The sequence below is a fragment of the Nomascus leucogenys genome, chromosome 10 (assembly GCF_006542625.1).
Source record: "Nomascus leucogenys isolate Asia chromosome 10, Asia_NLE_v1, whole genome shotgun sequence".
Classification (NCBI taxonomy): domain Eukaryota; kingdom Metazoa; phylum Chordata; class Mammalia; order Primates; family Hylobatidae; genus Nomascus; species Nomascus leucogenys.
The window spans coordinates 39,371,448-39,388,807 of NC_044390.1; the positions used below are offsets into that span (position 1 = coordinate 39,371,448).

Consider the following 17,360-nt stretch of genomic DNA (forward strand, 5'->3'; position numbering starts at 1 on the left):
TCAGAAAACATCCTGCAATTATCATATCACAAGGCAGATTTTTCCAAAGTATGTGTGTCCTGTGACAGATAATAAGGAAGAGAGCCAGTGAAGTAATGGAGTGAATACTGAATCAGGGAGAAGTAGGATCGGAAGTCATTATGGGGAAAGAAAGTTAAATGTAGGTACTATAGAGAATAAATAAACATTGGAAAGGACTTGCTCCCAAATGTGTTATAAAATACAAGCTATGAAATATAAGGATATTTGGAAACATTTGGATATTCGACTAAACTTTCAAGTTTTCATCTGTTCGGAAGAACGAGTTATAAGCTGACGAGAAGGCAAAATAGGATGAATACAGTCAGTGCCACTTGCCAGGCATCGTTGGAAATTGACTCCATTATCTTTTAACACTAGAACCTCCCTGAGCCCCAGTTTCCTCATCTTTCTTTTTTTTTTTTTTTTTTTTTTTTGAGATGGAGTCTTGCTCTGTCGCCCAGGCTGGAGTGCAATGGCGCGATCTCGGCTCACTGTGAGCTCCGCCTCCCAGGTTCACGCCATTCTCCTGCCTCAGCCTCTCCAGCAGCTGGGACTACAGGTGCCCGCCACCACGCCCGGCTAATTTTCCATATTTTTAGTAGAGACGGGTTTTCACAGTGTTAGCCAGGATGGTCTCGATCTCCTGACCTCGTGATCCGCCTGCCTCAGCCTCCCAAAGTGCTGGGATTACAGGCGTGAGCCACCGCGCCCGACCTCCTCATCTTTAAAATGGGAATAATTGTAACATGATTTGGCAGGGAGGCTAGGAGGATAAAGTATAATGTGAATCAATTGCTGGACACAGTAGGTGCTCACTGTATAGTGGCTACCACCAGGATCATAGTAGATACAAAGGATATTTAAGCCCTTAAGGGCTGTTGAATATGTACTCTAACCATATGTATGAAACATGTGAATATCAGATAACACTGATATTTTAAAATGCATGATGTTTTCTTCATGGGAAAAAAAAGATTCCTCATTAGCACCTTTCCAGGACTGGGTAATGGGGCCCTGCGGGAAACACTTGCCACTGGAGATTTCCGTTGAGGCTGGGAAGCTCCACTTTTCAAGTTGCAAAAGTCACTGAAAGATCTAAACCCTGAGTTTATGATTTACGATATGTTATACCGAACAGATGATAACAAAAAGCATTAATCAAAAAGCAAAAGCTGAAAAAAAAATGAATGAAGTGCTGCTCTACCGAAGGTAATGACTTTCTCTCCTCTTTGACTAGCTGTCAAACTTTTTCCCATTCGACTCCAGCACCTGGATATTTTAAAATGTACTGAGGATTTGGGGGCTGTTAAACAGTATCACGACACCTTGGCTAGATAGAAGCCTAGTGTCCTGTTTGTTATTTAGTTGGAGGCTGAAACTCATATTAAAATACCTACACTTAGCCAGGAAGTCAAGACAAAATTAAAATGAAGAATTAGCATCAGTGGCTGGTGGAAACACGAGGACACTGTGCTATCCCTTCCAATGGATGAATCAGTTAACTTTTTTTTTTTTTTGAGATGGAGTTTTGCTCTTGTCACCCAGGCTGGAGTGCAATGGCGCGATCTCGGCTCACCGCAACCTCCACATCCAAGATTCAAGTGATTTCTCCTGCCTCAGCCTCTCAAGTAGCTGGGATTACAACAGGGGTGTGCCACCATGCCCGGCTAATTTTTGTAATTTTAGTAGAGACAGGGTTTTACCACATAGGCCGGGGTGGTCTCAAACTCCTGACCTCAGGTGATCTGCCCGCCTTGGCCTCACACAGGGCTGGGATTACAGGCATGAGCCACCGTGCCCGGCCTTTCTTATTGCTTTAGGAGAAATAATAAGCATTGCTTTTCACCCATCCTCCCTTAACCTAACATTCCTTTTGACTTTTAAATCGCTGCTTTGCATGCTTGCTCACTCTGTGCTCTCCCTGACCACTCCTTGTGTCCTTTTGCCTGAGCCCCAGTATTCAGATGGAACATAAGAAAATGCATGGCAAGTAAGTAGAATTACCTCTATCAGGATGCCTAATATACCATTTACTCCCAAATTACATCAGAGATTTCCATTTAAAATATTTTCTCAGAAACTTAAAAATAATGTCATTAATATGATTGCAAGTTCTCTAGTTTGTACTGTCAGTTTCTTTTCATCAAAAAAAAAAAAACAGTGTTATGCAACAGGGTGACTATGGTCAATAATAATTTAAGTGTACATTAAAAAATAACTAAGACTATAACTGAATTGTTTGCAACACAAAGGATAAATGCTTGAGGTGATGTATACCTCATTTACCCCGATGTGATTATTAAGCATTGTATGCCCACATCAAAATCTCTCACATACACCACAAATATGCACATCTACGTACCCACAAAAATAAAAATTTTTAAAAAATAGTGTTCATCACCTAAAATAATTCTAATTTCACTTCTTCACTATTGCAGGAATCAGGTTTCAACTAACCATTTTTGCATTCTTTTTAGAAGCAAATAGGATACAACAACAGTGACGAGTTACCCCATTCAGTCTGGCATTGATAACACAGCCAGGGATATACCACCACAGCAGCCACATGAAGTCGAATTCTTGTGTTAAGTGTGTATTCCCACAGACTCATTCATCTCAGCTACCAGATATTTTCAGTAATTAAATGCCAGCATGTAAGAAAGATCTCAAAATCAGATTCTTCATGCAGTGTTCTTCCAGTGTTTAATCAATTAAGAAAACACAGACCTCCCCGCAGGCTGTGAAGCTACTGTAGATCAGATCAGTTTATAGAATCATCTTATGTTCAACAAAGGCCTTGCCATTGGCCATTGACTTACAAGCAGCAGCAAAGGTCAGAAGAGCTGCTTCTAGAAATGGCCATGCTGCACACGCACACAAATGTGCGTTCATAAAAAGAACAGGGAGAAGAGGAGGAAGAAGGAAAAAGCAGAGAGAGAAAGAGAAAGAGAGAGAAAGCACCACACTCCCCCCACAGCAGCAGCTTTGTGATCCCTCTGGTAATGTTACCCAGTTTTGTTTATCATGAAAAGATCCCATTAATGCCTCAGCCCCATCAAACAGCAGACCAAGTCCATGAATGGCACCTATCAGAGCCCAGGGCAAATCCAATGATTAGAGGGAATTCGCCAAAGGGCCTTTGTAGCTGAGAAAAATGCCTACTCCAGAGAGGAATGCAGAAAATTCCTGGGAGCACAGGCCCTTCTTTGTTGGCAGTTGGGCGGTATTCTGGAGCAAATAAAGGGACAAAAATGGGATCTCAGATGCAATGAACATTTGAAGAAAATGGTTTTCAAAGACCTCCTTGAAACATTCCTTTTCAAAAACCCCAAAACCATTACTCTGATAAGGATGAACTACAGAACTTCTACTCAAACCACCATTTCATTGTATTGCATAACCTTGGAGATTCTCAACAGGAATATAGTTTTATTTAGATCTCCTTTGTCCTGCTGAGTTTCCTGGTTAAACAGTAAGCCAAAGTTAAAACTTTACAGATAAGAAAACACACACATGCACATGCACTCCTCACTCACTCTCCTCAACTTTACTGACAGAATAAACTGAGATTTAGCATAACACAGAAGCATCAGGCAAGGAAATCGGAAAGCATGTAATATTGAATCGAGTGTAGTAGCCGTCCTCAGAGTGGAACAAAGCATAAAGAATATGCTGAGCTATCACCATTATTTAAATACGCATACAACCAACCAGCAAGAAGTCTGCTAGGCAGACTAAGTAGGACAAACAAGGTAAGTTAAGGCATAGGGACCCTAGACATCAGTAAGCTTTGCTTTCATCTACTTCTGTGCACAAGGAGGTATTTGTTTGCTGAAACCCCCTAACTAACATATGGCAAATATAACATGCCTATATTGTTTTTATTATACAAGAGCCGGGGTCTACCAGAGCATGCAAAAGGAATGCCAGGTCTACTATACTTCTTTAAGTATGTTTCCCAGAGAAACAAAACCTTTCAGTTTTGTCTGGTAGGAAAAAGCTGCCACAATAGAGAATGAATCAGAACCTTTAGGTACAACGGCTTTTAAAAACCTAAAGCCTTAGGTAATCATAAGGAAGGCATTTTGATACATCTGAGTTTCTCATTTTTCTCAAAAGGTTTTTTTCCCCCTTCTTCTTAAGGCCCAAACAATTTTAATGACTTTTCTGCACAATGTGCCTCTAAGTGTAATACCTTTCCTCATAAATCTTGTTATAGACTTGCTTTATGTTCCATTTTAATGTTTGCTGGGTTGAGGGAGGAGCAAAGCAATAATCATGTAATTCTAGTTGAAGGTTTTCCTCCCCTTTCTCCTAGGCTGAAATCTAATAAAATAGTATTTATTTGCATCTTTGGAGAGCTATTCACTAACATTTTTCAAAACTGTAGTAAAGTGATTGCAAAGGTGGTGTCTTTATTGCTTTGCAAATGTTGTTCATTTTACAATTTGTTTTAAATGCCGTTTTACTGGTACCGGTGGATTTACATTATAAAGCTGTATTAGGATGCTATTTGGGATATACACAACAAATGCAAACCTTTGGACCGTGCTTCTCCACACTCACTTCTTAGTTGCCCATGTAATCATATAAAACACTTCTCCCAGACTTTCCTTCCAAATAATTGAGCATACATAATTGTGGGGTTATTGCATCACTGTTTATGGCCAACTTTGCCCTTTCTAAGAGTTACTCCAATAAGTCTCTACCTTGGGGTGTACTTCCATAAAGTTTGTACATCTGTGCACCAAAAGGGAGAGGTCGACTTTACTTTTGCACCATTAAATGTAGTTTTGCAAACACTAATGAATGCAATACTTTCTCAAATACAAGATGGCTTGAAAAACAATTGCCATACTTTCCTGATGCATTTTGCAAATTTCCTCCCATGTCTGGACTGAAAAAGCTTTATTATTAGAGTTCTTATGAATAAAATGCTTAGATTTGACCATGTAAAAATGATCCATTTGAAAGAAATGTCCAGAGCAGAAATAAATTTAAGCGCAAAACAAAATAAATGCTCTGAATGACCCTGATTCAGAATTCCCTATAAATGGAGTGTACATCTCCACTACTATAGAGTTCTCTGAAATCCTGCCAGATGCATAAATCCTTGAAACATCTTCTAAAAGATAAGAATGAGCTTGGAAAATAGATCATCAAAGAAATATGCAGTGCCTATAAAATAAACCACACACATACACACACAATTTTCATTTACCAGATCCTCTTTCACAAATCTAGCAGATGGTAGAGTTTTAAAACTAAGTTTTTCAAACTGCAATCTGATTTTCTATTTAAAACAGAATCCTTAACATGTTAGAAAAAAATGCGGTGGATATCATACAAACACCAGAGGCACACAACCAGGCTCACGATAAGTTGGCCAACGGAAGAAATGTATACAATTTAATCAGAACTGTGCATTCAAAACCATAATACCAATTGTTAGCTAGACAAGTTTTTACTCCCCTCTATGTATCATTTCTTTACAGTACTAAAATCTACAAAAAAAAGTGAATTAAAAAATATCATCACAAACACTCTTCTTCAGCCAGTGACATTTTCGAGTGCTCTGAGCCATACCAAACATAAGAAGGAACAGCTACCCCATGAAGGCTATACTCTAAATACAGTGGGAAAGTCAAACATCAGTTTTGCCTTTTCTTTTCTTAGAGGATTCAAACTATCCTAACATCCTTCCCTTTCCATCCTTAATCTCCCAAAATTAGACCAATTAAACTTTGCAACTTCGTTGCTTAACTCTTGGAATAAAGCTCATTTTGACCTCTTTACCAGTAGCCATTCACCCCCTGAAATGCAGGACAGCTCTAAACCTTGAAGGTGGCAGTCAAACATAAGAGGGTTCTCACCAGCTGCTACCTCTGAAACCCTACAATGTTGGCGAAGGATGAAAAATCTCTAACAAGGAGGTGGTTTCAAAAACCAGTCCTGTTCTGCATCCATTTGCAAATACTAATAGAGAGGTGGATTCAATGCTACCTTAGAAAATTTCCACATTTGAAACTTGCACCCTCAGGAAAAAAAAGAAAAACACTTTGAAGAAACAAAAACTATAACAAATGAGGTGGTTTGTTCTTTTCGCATGTATCCATTTGGCCTTGTTGAATTCTGGAGTACCCTGTCGTGGCAGATCTTGTCATGAAACTAAATGCCTTGGGTTTTAGCTGTGACCACACCGGGGTGAGGAGACAGTAGATGTTGCTATGAACAAAATGGGTCTTGCTGCAGCCCTTAAAGGTCCTCCTGTACGAACAGCAATTAGAGAGTTGAGCTGTAATTTCACCCTCCTTCATGCAGGACCTTGTCTCCCCTTCCACAGGAAATGGGGGCTGAGTCAGTGGGGCATGACTATAATAGGAGCCTGTGACCGGGGTGCAGCGTAGCCATCAGTATAAATCTGTCATAGACACACTCGCAGAGGAAGAGGGACTTCCATACACTGCCGTCTTTACACTTTTTGATGCAGATACAGATTTATGACACACGGGAAGCAGAGAGTCTTTGAGCCAGAGGGGCCCTGTGAATCAAGGCCATTTTGTAGGTTTCCGCCGCTTGAAAGAGCTACACATTTATAATTGTGCTTGAAGTCAGCCCCCTTCCAGCCCCAGGAGGCAGCACCATTTGGTTGAAATAAAACTGAGGACTTTTCTCAACAGCTGGCCAGCTCTAGTTTTAACATTTAACAACAGGATGAATGGATTGAGGATGGCTGAAGGCATCAAAAAGTGTTATGCCAGACTTTTAGGGACCGTTTTCCCGGCGACCCCGTTCCCATGGATCAGGTTCTCTCGGAGATGACAAACTCTACTTTGAAGGGTCCGCTCACTTTGTTCACCCAACACAGATGACTCTTTCACCAAGATACTTAAAAGCGATCCAACTGAGACCGTACAAAAATGTCTAACAAGTTTCAGGCAAAAAAAGAAAAGAAAAAAAAGAGTCATCTAGGAGTAAATGAAAAACCTGCCCAGAGTTGGTGTTAATTAATTAAAAACACAATTTCAAAGCATCCCTAATAGAAGACTTCCTCCATGCAGCCAGTATCTGATTCAGGGAGTGACTCAAGCAATAAAATCACAGTTGGGACGACTCTTATGGTGCTGGCAGGCCAAGTTCAATATTTTCCCTGTGAGGCATGCCTGTACTATAAAAAGAATGTGATGTTTGAAAATGAGTGTCTCTGCTCTGTGTGCTGGCATTAAAAGTCTCTCCTAGCCCTCCTGCCACATTTTGAGAGTACAGTATGAATCACAATCATGTGACGAGCACCTCCTTGCCAAATTCTTTCATGCTGCTACCACGGTATGTTCCCTCTTAGGTTTTTGCCAGCAGTCTCTGTCCTCCAGCCAAGACCATCAGAATGAGTGTCGGCGCAGAGGCGGAGCGCTCCGGTCCAGATTCACCAGCGAGAAGACAAGGCAGCGCATTATTGTACAAACTGTAATCTCTGAATTGACTAAGTGAGCAGGAAGGGACAAAAGTCAGCTGAGAGATGCAGCAAACAGGCTGCCAAGAGAGGATGAAACACACAGAAAAAGGGACTGACCTTTGCAGGGTAGCCTCCGTTGTGCTGGGCACGGGACTGGGCTCTTTAAACTCATGCTCTTATTTAATACTCGTGAGAAATGATGATTAATACTATGAGTGAGGAAACTGAGACCCACAGTTATTAGATAAGTCACTTGCTGCAGCCACGCAGCACAGGGCAGCAGAGTTGGGGCTGGAACCCAAGCTAGTGTCCTGTCTCTTCTCTCTCTATTCTGCCGCTTCTGATTCTGCAGCTCAAACTTGGAGAAGCCAGGAAAACCGCTTTTCTCCCATCTTGGGCATTTTATTATTTACGCGACTCTCTTAACTAGCACTGTGTATCATGTCACTTTCAACAATACATGTTGATGAAACATTTGTCAGCCAGATTAACAGCCGTAGGACCAATCTTCCACAGCCATGACCACAGAACGCACCCCCAAGCCTAACTGTCTTCCCTCAATGCTGCTCCAGGGTCACAATGGGAACTGGGAGAGTGTGTGGAGGAAAATATTATTGTAGTTCAACATGATGAATCACTACTGATGGAACCACTCAAAGTTTATCCCCTACTTACATCTGCATTTCCTTTGTGTTCATTTATTGCTGTGGTTAACTACAGATTAATCGACTTGCCAGTTTTCTGGCTGAGTCTCCTGTAAGCCTAGCACTATCTGGCCCCTAAGAAGCAGAAATAGATCATGAAACCAGAAAGCTCCCTGGAGTTACAACGCTTATTTATCCCAGTCTTCCTAAATGGCTTGGTAGGTACAAGGGTTTGGAATCACAACAGGGTTAGAGCGGCTGAGTTTCCATACTTTACATTAAAAAGTCAACTGGTCCCAATGGATGGAAGAGGAGGTAAAGGAAGAAATGGAAGGCTCAATTCACATACACGAATATATTGAAGAAGTCGGCCGGGTGCTATGGCTCATGCCTATAATCCCAGAACTTTGGGAGGCCCAGGCAGGCAGATCACTTGAGGTCAGGAGTTCGAGATCAGCCTGGCCAACATGGTGACACGGTGAAACCCCGTCTCTACAAAAAATACAAAAAAAGTTAGCCGGACACGGTGATGCACGCCTGGGATCCCAGCTACTCAGGAGGCTGAGGCAGGAGAATCGCTTGAACCGGGAGGCGGAGGTTGCAGTGAGCCAAGATTGCGCCACTGCACTTCAGCCTGGGTGACAGAGTGAGACTCCATCTCAAAAAAAAAAAAAAAAAAAAAAAATATACTGCTGAAGAAGCAGTAAAATAGTCCTCTCAATCTCAGCTTAATCCAAGAAGCACTTCCCTTTCATGGAGTTCAGGTCTATCTGAAAGCTGGGTATGTGTGCATGGGGGTTGTGAGGGAGAACAATGCTGATTTTCATGGTATATGTAGCTTGCTTGAGTCAATTGTGTAGTACAGCTTCCAAAACAACAAAACAAAAGATATATACCTTAGGCAACATTATAAGAATATATTAAATAGTATTCAGGATAATGCTAGATGACGATCTTGCTCTTCTTTGCATTGATCAAATCACAAGAATATATTAATGAATAAGTAAGCACGATTTTGAAAAAACTAAAGGCTAACACCTATTAATTTATTCAGTCCATCATTCATCCAACAAGCATAAATTGTTGAGGAATATGCCTCAGGTGCTGTGCTAAGGGCTGGACATGCAAAGAGACATAAAACATGGTCTCTGTCCTATTGAGTTGAGTATATGAGGGTAACACAATGTTTTAAATAGTGGCCTATTTAAATGACTATACTTAAATAGTGGGCTGAACTTGGTAACCACTAACTTAGTGGCATAATGATTTTCAGGACTTGGGCAACTCTCATTTTGCTTAGTGTTTTGCTGATAAAATTAGCCCAGAGGAATTTGTAAGGTTCTTTGCTTTTTTTCTACTCTGTGAGTTGACAAGGTTGTTGTTGTGTAGGACCATTTTTGTAGCAATTATAGAAGAAATACAAGTGGGTAAGAATTAGGAGGAAGACGGCCTGGATTGTCTTCAGGGAATAAGACAGAATAATTTTTCAGAGTGATTTCCATGTGAGTGGGGCTAGGATGTAGGGAGAAATAGGAAGCAAAACAGTAAAATTCTGAAGCCAGCCTGCCCTGCCTGGCTCTTTCATTCATCAGCTATTGAGTCCTACAGCAGATGACTTTACCTCATTGTGCCTTGGTTTGTTCATCAGTGAAACAAGGATGATAACGGTGTCTACCGCACTGAGTTACTGTGAGAAAGAAATAAGATAATCCTCACAACAGCCCTGATACGTACTTTCCCATGACATAAACCACTTTCAAACTAAGGTTTGTCAACAACTCCTCACCTACGTACCTCTTTAAAGTCAAACCCCAGTTCACTCACCATTCTGCAAAGCTGGAATATTCTATTCTATTCCTTGTTGGCCTTGTGTACTGTGTTTTTTCAATGAGCATTCTTGGAATGGAAACTCTCTAGAATATTCACTTTTTAAAAATCTGTGGGTATATATATATATATACACACATGTATATTTACCTATTAGATATGTATTTATGATATATTTACTATAAAGGGTCCTCTGTGCACATCTACATCTAAGCATTCCTGATTCAGTGCTAAGGTCACTTTGTTGGAAAAGACAAGGAACAAATAGCAAATAACACTGGCAGCTCGTGGTATGCTGTAGTTTGATTTGTAGGAAAAAGCCCCTTTTTCTTTTCTGGGACTTGAGGAGAACAGTGATCCTCTATTAATTCCAAAAATGAATCTTACCAAAAGCCAAATGAAAGAAATCTTAACTATCTAGTTGAACATTGGACAAGGGTCATAAAGTTCAGGAGATTAAAATGGGCACAACTAATATTTCTTTTAAGAAACATTTAACACTTTGGATATTTTTTGTAGGTAAGAGTAAGGTGATGATGAAATTCAGCAGTATAATAAAACAAGATATCAAGCATATATCCTTCCTCCTAGTGTGGACACAGAAGGCAGCTGATTATTGGTGGAAAGAGCAGGCTCGAAGTTAGACGCGCTGAGCATGGTGCATCTCTAACGGGAGGGTGGTCCCTCGGTCCCTATGTCATCATTGTCATAAGAGTTAGCACACCACGGGGCTGGGCGCCGTGGCTCACGCCTGTAATCCCAGCACTTTGTAAGGCCGAGGCGGGCGGATCACGAGGTCGGGAGTTTAGAGACCATCCTGGCTAACATAGTGAAACCCTGTCTCTACTAAAAATACAAAAAGTTAGCCGGGCGTGGTGGTGGGCACCTGTAATCCCAGCTACTCGGGAGGCTGCGGCAGGAGAATGGCATGAACTCGGGAGGTGGAGCTTGCAGTGAGCCGAGATCGCGCCACTGCACTCCAGCCTGGGTGACAGAGTGAGACTCTGTCTCAAAAAAAAAAAAAAAAAAAAAAAAAGAGCACACCACGGGCACTCTATTCCTACTGGATGAATGAGTCTATGAGTCAAAGGTAGTTTTATTCTAAGGTTTCTTTTCTTTTCTTTCTTTTTTTGGGGGCAACTGAGTCTCACTCTGCCGCCCAGGCTGGAGTGCAGTGGCACCATCTTGGCTAGCTGCAACCTCCACTTACTGGGTTCAAGCAATTCTCGTGCCTCAGCCTCTGAGTAGCTGGGATTATAGGCGCACACCACTGCTCCCGGATAACTTTTATATTTTTACTAGGGACAGGGTTTCACCATGTTGGCCAGGCTGGTCTCAAACTCCTGACCTCAAGTGATCCACCCGCCTCGGCCTCCTAAAGTGCTGGGATTACAGGCGTGTGCCACTGCACCCAGTGGGTTTGAAGGTTTCTTTTTAAGAACATATTTGTGCCTCCCTAACTCATAAACTATATCCTATGTTCCCAAACCGCTATGGAAAGGGGATTCATAACCTCAGAAACACCAACGGCTAGGGTGTGTGTGTGTGTGTGTGTGTGTGCATGTATGAGAGAGATGCAGAGGAAATTCTAATAGAAAACTTACTGCAGTCATCTAAAAGACACATTAATGCCTTGGAGTGATGGCAAGGAAGGGGCAATTAGATTAACAAACTCAAATGTTGTTGTCATTGCTTTCTTTTTTTTAATTTACCTGTGGCAGGCTAATATTGGCTAGTAAGATACCTTGTGTAAAGCTCCTAATGAAGCAACTCCAAAGAATCCTTAATATTTAATTATTTTAATTATAGAAGGTAAGATTTAACTATTGTTCTTTAAGATTTTTAGAATTTTACAAATCCTAACTGTAAATTTTTTTTTTTTTTTGAGATGGAATGCAATGGCGTAATCTCGGCTCACTGCAATCTCTGCCTCCTGGGTTCAAGTAATTCTCCTGCCTCAGCCTCCTGAGTTGATGGGACTACAGTCTCGCACCACCACGCCCAGCTAATTTTTTTATATTTTTAGTAGAGATAGAGTTTCACTATGTTGGCCAGGCTGATCTCGAACTCCTGACCTCAAGTGATCCACTGGCCTCAGCCTCCCAAAGTACTGGGATTACAGGTGTGAAGCACTGTGCCTAACCTAAGTACAAAATATTTTTCTTAATCCTCTTCCATACGGTGACTCATTGGAATGCCAACTTGAAAAAGGATAGCCAAGATAAGGTTTTCATTGCCTTCATTGAACCAGCCTTAGACCAAGTCATCAAACTCTTTCGTCTTTGAAATGCCTCACTAAAATATCATCCATTTTATGGGGGGGGGGCAATCCCGTCAGCATTTGTGTAATGAACTCTTTATAGAAAACACATCATTTAAATTGCCAAATAGATAGAGTTAGGTAATTGGCTTTCTACATTTTTGGGCCATGGGGAACATGCATTTGTTTCTAAATTAGCTTAGTCATTAATCCCAAGAATTTCATAACCTGTAGTTCAAGTCTTGCTTACTTATTAAGGGAAACTGAGGAAGGCAATGAATAAAACAGAAAATGTGGAATTCTATAGACTGTGCCTTCAAAAAGCAAGAGTATGTTCAAGATAAGACAGAGTGAAAGTGACCGCTGTGGGTTGGGTCTTGGCTGGTGGGTTGAGAAGCTTTGTCTGGAAATTTCTCTGGAACTCAATGGTCTGGCCTGGTTGGATTCATACCTCCTTCCTCGAACACCTCTGTGCTGTCTTTTAGCTCATGTCCTTCTCAGTAATTCCCTGCAAGAATGATGAATCAAAAGAAGCTCCCCGCCAGGCGTGGTGGCTCACGCCTGTAATCCCAGCACTTTGGGAGGCTGAGGCAGGCAGATCACATGGTCAGGAGTTCGAGACCAGCCTGGCCAATATGGTGAAACCCCATCTCTACCAAAACTACAAATACTAGCCGGGCATGGGGAGGACGCCTGTAGTCCCAGCTACTTGGGAGGCTGAGGCAGGAGAATCGCTTGAACCCAGGAGGTGGAGGTTGCAGTGAGCAGAGATTGCGCCACTGCACTGCAGCCTGGGTGATAGAGCGAGACTCAGTCTCAACAAAAAAAAAAAAGAAAGAAAGAAAGAAAGAAGCTCCCCACGAGGAGGAAACAGGGACTAAGGGTGACAGGGAGTCCCTACCCTTAAGTGAAATGTGAGCTTGAAAGCAGTTTAAGAACAGTCCAGTCTAAATTCCACTCGGTCTCCTAACCTCTTAAATCTGTGTGTCACTTCGTCAATGAACAGTTTTTAAGAATGGTGAAAATAAAGCAACATATATAATATATATGTAAACCAAGTTTTCAAAGTCTGATCTTTTCTTGATTCAGTTTAACCTAGTAATTTTTTTGTAAGTGAAAGTAAGTTTATTAGGCAAGTAAAGGAATACAAGAATGGCTATTCCATAGGCAGAGCAGCAGCTTGGGCTGCTGGACTAAGGATATTTAAAGTTATTTCTTGATTATATGCTAAACAAGGGGGTGGCTTATTCATGTGTTTTCCAGGAAAGGGGTGGGCAATTCCCGGAACTGAGGGTTCCTCCCCATTTAACTGAGTAATTTCCCTCAAAACAAAACAAAATTTCATGGCATAGTTGATATCATCAGCTCAAATATTAAAATAATTTTTGAAAATTTGACTCTCAAAGTCACTGGTTATAAAAATCTTTTCTTATCATTGTTGTTATTATTATTATTTGGACAAAAATTTGGGGAGAGGCAGCCTATCTTAAAATTACTTGTACCAAAGGCAAATGGCTTGAGATACGTGGCATGTGCTGTCAGGTGCATGAGCGATCCACCAAGTAAACCATTTTCCAACATGTTATTTGTTCCCAGGGACGGCACACATTCCAGATGCTATCACCAGGGCTGCTAGTGCACAAGAAAATAAGCAAATGAGACACACATTGGCTCATGTGGCAAATCACCGGGTTTGCCAAATGGAAAAGAACAAAAACTTAGAGGGAAAACATTTTGTTTTTAATCTACAAGGATATTAATAAAACTCAAACCCAGCATTTTGTGGCTACATTTCCCAGGAAGACGAGTGTCTTCTGGCCAAAAGAACATAACAACAATCCTTTGTATCTGAGAAATATGTATCTCGTGATGTCATTTAAAAAACCCACTATTTATCATGATCAGGGGTGAAAACATGTTTCTCTAAGACTTGGGCACCAGAAAAAAAAGGAAGATAAATTCTACCTAAAATAATCTGTAATTCAGAGAAAATAAATTCAATGACTGTAATTTCATCCATTATATGTCACAGCTTAAAATCAAAAGCTTCTCTAGATAGAGTTCTAAGGAATAAATAAGCAGTTAGAAATTACTTACTACAGAGCTAAACAGAGGGTGAAGTAGAAGAATGAAAATTTCTTAGAAGAGAAGACTTTCTATACAAATTTAATTTGTATACATGAGTGATGAAGGAAGCAAATTATATTATAGAATATCAATTAAAATAGAATCAATTGGAAGTCACAAGTGATTAATACAATTAATTAACACATATAGCACTATGTGCCAGGAGCAATTTGAAGCACTTTGCATAATTAACTCGTTTAGTATTCTCAACAACCATTATAATATGATGATACCATTTTCATTCCCAATTTGTAGCTGAGGCAACTAAGGCCCAGATAGATTAAGAAACTCGTCCAGGTTCATACAGGTAATGATTCTAGTACATATTAATCTAGATAAGTCTAATTCACAAAATTTCAACAATACTAATAAATATTGAGAATTTAGAAGCATAATTCCATTAGGACATGAAAAATCTTAATAGAGAAATTTCACTTAGTAAATAATGCTGACTATTTGGACTTTTTACCTTGAGGATACCAAATTACATGCATAAATGTACAAGTTTCCTTAGAGATAAAGACTGGTGCAAGTAAAGTTTAAATTTTGCCCTTGACAGCAAAAGTAGATATACTTGTGCATTAATATTGATAAATCATTATCAACTGACCAGGCACAATTTGGTGAATATGTTAATTTTTCCCAACAGCCATGAGCATGCAAATACAGGCTGAGTGTCTGAAATGCTTGAGACCAGAACTGTTTTGCATTTCTGATTTTCTTCAGATTTTGGAATATTTGTCTTATACTTACCTGTTCCGCATCTCTAATCTGGAAATCTGAAATCCAAAATGTTCCTATGAGCAGTTCATTCAAATATCATGTAACTGCTCAAAAAGTTTTGGATGTTGGAACATTTCAGATTTCAGGTTTTCAAATTAGGGATATTCAATCTGTATATAAAAAAATATGAGAGCCGGGTATGGTGGCTGACACCTGTAATCCCAGCACTTTGGGAGGCCAAGATGGGTGGATCACTTGAGGTCAGGAGTTCAAGACCAACCTGGCCAACATGGCAAAACCTCATCTCTACTAAAAACACAAAAATTGGCTGGGCGTGGTGGTGTGCGCCTGTAATCCCAGTTACCCGGGAGGCTGAGGCAAGAGAATTGCTTGAACCTGGGAGGTTGGAGGTTGCAGTGAGCTCAGACTGGGCCACGGAACTCTAGCCTGGGCGACAGAGTGAGACTACATCTCAAACTAACAAACAAAACCATGAGATTATTTTTCCCAGTTTTCAATTATGTCCTGAACTCTCTATCTTAAACAATACATAGGTATGAAAATAACTGGTACATTGATTTTAATAGGGGAGAATTTATTTGGAAAGCAAGAATGTTTATTGTAAACTGTGCCTCTTTCTGGAAATATTTACAATTTTCAAAGAAGTGGCCTTAGCAAAACTGTTAGCACAGCCCTTGATTTGCAGGTGAAAAAACAGCAGTGCATACACATTAACCTAAATTCAAGTTAGGATTAAGGTTAACATTAAGGGGTAAGCAGGACATAGAACAGTGACCAAGTGCATAGGAGCATTTATTAGCTGAGTGATCTTGAACAAGTTATTTAACTTCTCTCTAAGTCTCACTTTCCTCATCACAAAAGGAAGAAATATTTCATAAAGTTGTTGTGGAAACTGAGGTAATATAGAGAGAGTACTTTGCACAGTACCAGACACCCAGTAAGGGCTCAAGAAATGGTATTGTTGTTACCCTTATCTTTAACAAGTGATTCACAACCAGTTAGTGTCAGAACAGGATGCAAAGCACTTTTGGAGTATCTGTTGTTATAAACTGAGTTCCTTATCCTTTGCATCTATCTGGGTCTAAGGAGGCAAGATCACATAGCATTAACATTTTCCACAAATGTGGTGTGATCCATCGCCTTTCCTCTTCTTTCACCCCCAGAGTAAGCCTTCAGCCTCTTAGGAAGTGTTTTCCATCAGAATGTAACTTTGAAGTTGAACATTTTAAACTCTGTTGGGAAGGTTCAGACGCACATTGACAAAGAAGATAAACAAAGATTCAGGAAATCTAAACGGGGAAGATGCCACGGCTCACATTACCTGCTTCCTCCTAGTTGGAGTTGAGCTCTTCCTGGAAGCGGGACAGAGTCTGCCATTTGATTAAACATTTCAACATCAAAGCTGAACAAAAACATATAATCAATCTGATCTTAATTCAAGTGTGCCTACCCCTCCTTGTGAAAAGCAGCCTTGTTTTAAAAAATAGTTCCCTAGCAGATCAGGTATTTTTGAACAACTCCCTATCTTTTCTGCTTCACTTCCATCTCAAGTTCTGGTTCACATAACTAGCCAACATTTACTGAGGGCCCATTAAGTGGCCGGGCATTGTGCCAAGTGCTTTGTTTATACTTTCTCATTTAATTGTCACAACAACCCTTAGAGGTATTTTCTCATCCCCATTTTACAGATGAGATGGAGGCTGGGGAGACTAAGTCACTTGTCCAGGGTTACACTATTAAGAGCTGAGCGATTAAAACCAAACAGCAGTGAGGACAGGCCCTCAGGAGACATTTCTACTCCTGGCTTGGTCACTGCTCAGATATGTCACATGTCTTCTAGGCCTCAGTTTCCCAGCTTGGAGAGGATGCAGCCTCTCTACAAGTTCCCTTCCACAGCCTGCGGCAGCTTCCCAGGGCGGGCAGGCTGCTTTGTTTCCACACTCAGCTGCTCTGGCTGGGGCCTCCCTGGGCTCTGCCCTGTTTTGTTTTTGCTGCTGGACCTACTACAGACGCAACCCTGGCAGCGCAGCCCAGAGCACAGCCGAGGCTTCCTCTTTCTCTCAGTTCCTGGCTGCTTCAATATGAACAGAAAAGGTGGGCAGGGGCCAACTGGCAGGAGCCTCCGAAATAGCAGCACATGATCCTCCTACCAGCAGCAGAAAGGCCAGCCCGCAAGACCTCGCCGCCTGCCCAGCTCTGTCACTGACTAAGGTTGCTTTTGTCAGTACAGCCGCCAGGGGTTTCCACGCTCATTCCCCTCCGGACAGGGTGGACAGCTTTGGTG

The 17,360-nt window shown here is 41.0% G+C and overlaps 1 protein-coding gene across 3 annotated transcripts in view; it reads right to left on the bottom strand.

The window, feature by feature from the left end:
* The window catches only part of HMGA2 (high mobility group AT-hook 2), a 140,967-nt gene that overhangs the window by 66,494 nt on the left and 57,113 nt on the right, over positions 1-17,360 (bottom strand). The gene's annotated exons all lie outside the window — the stretch shown is intronic.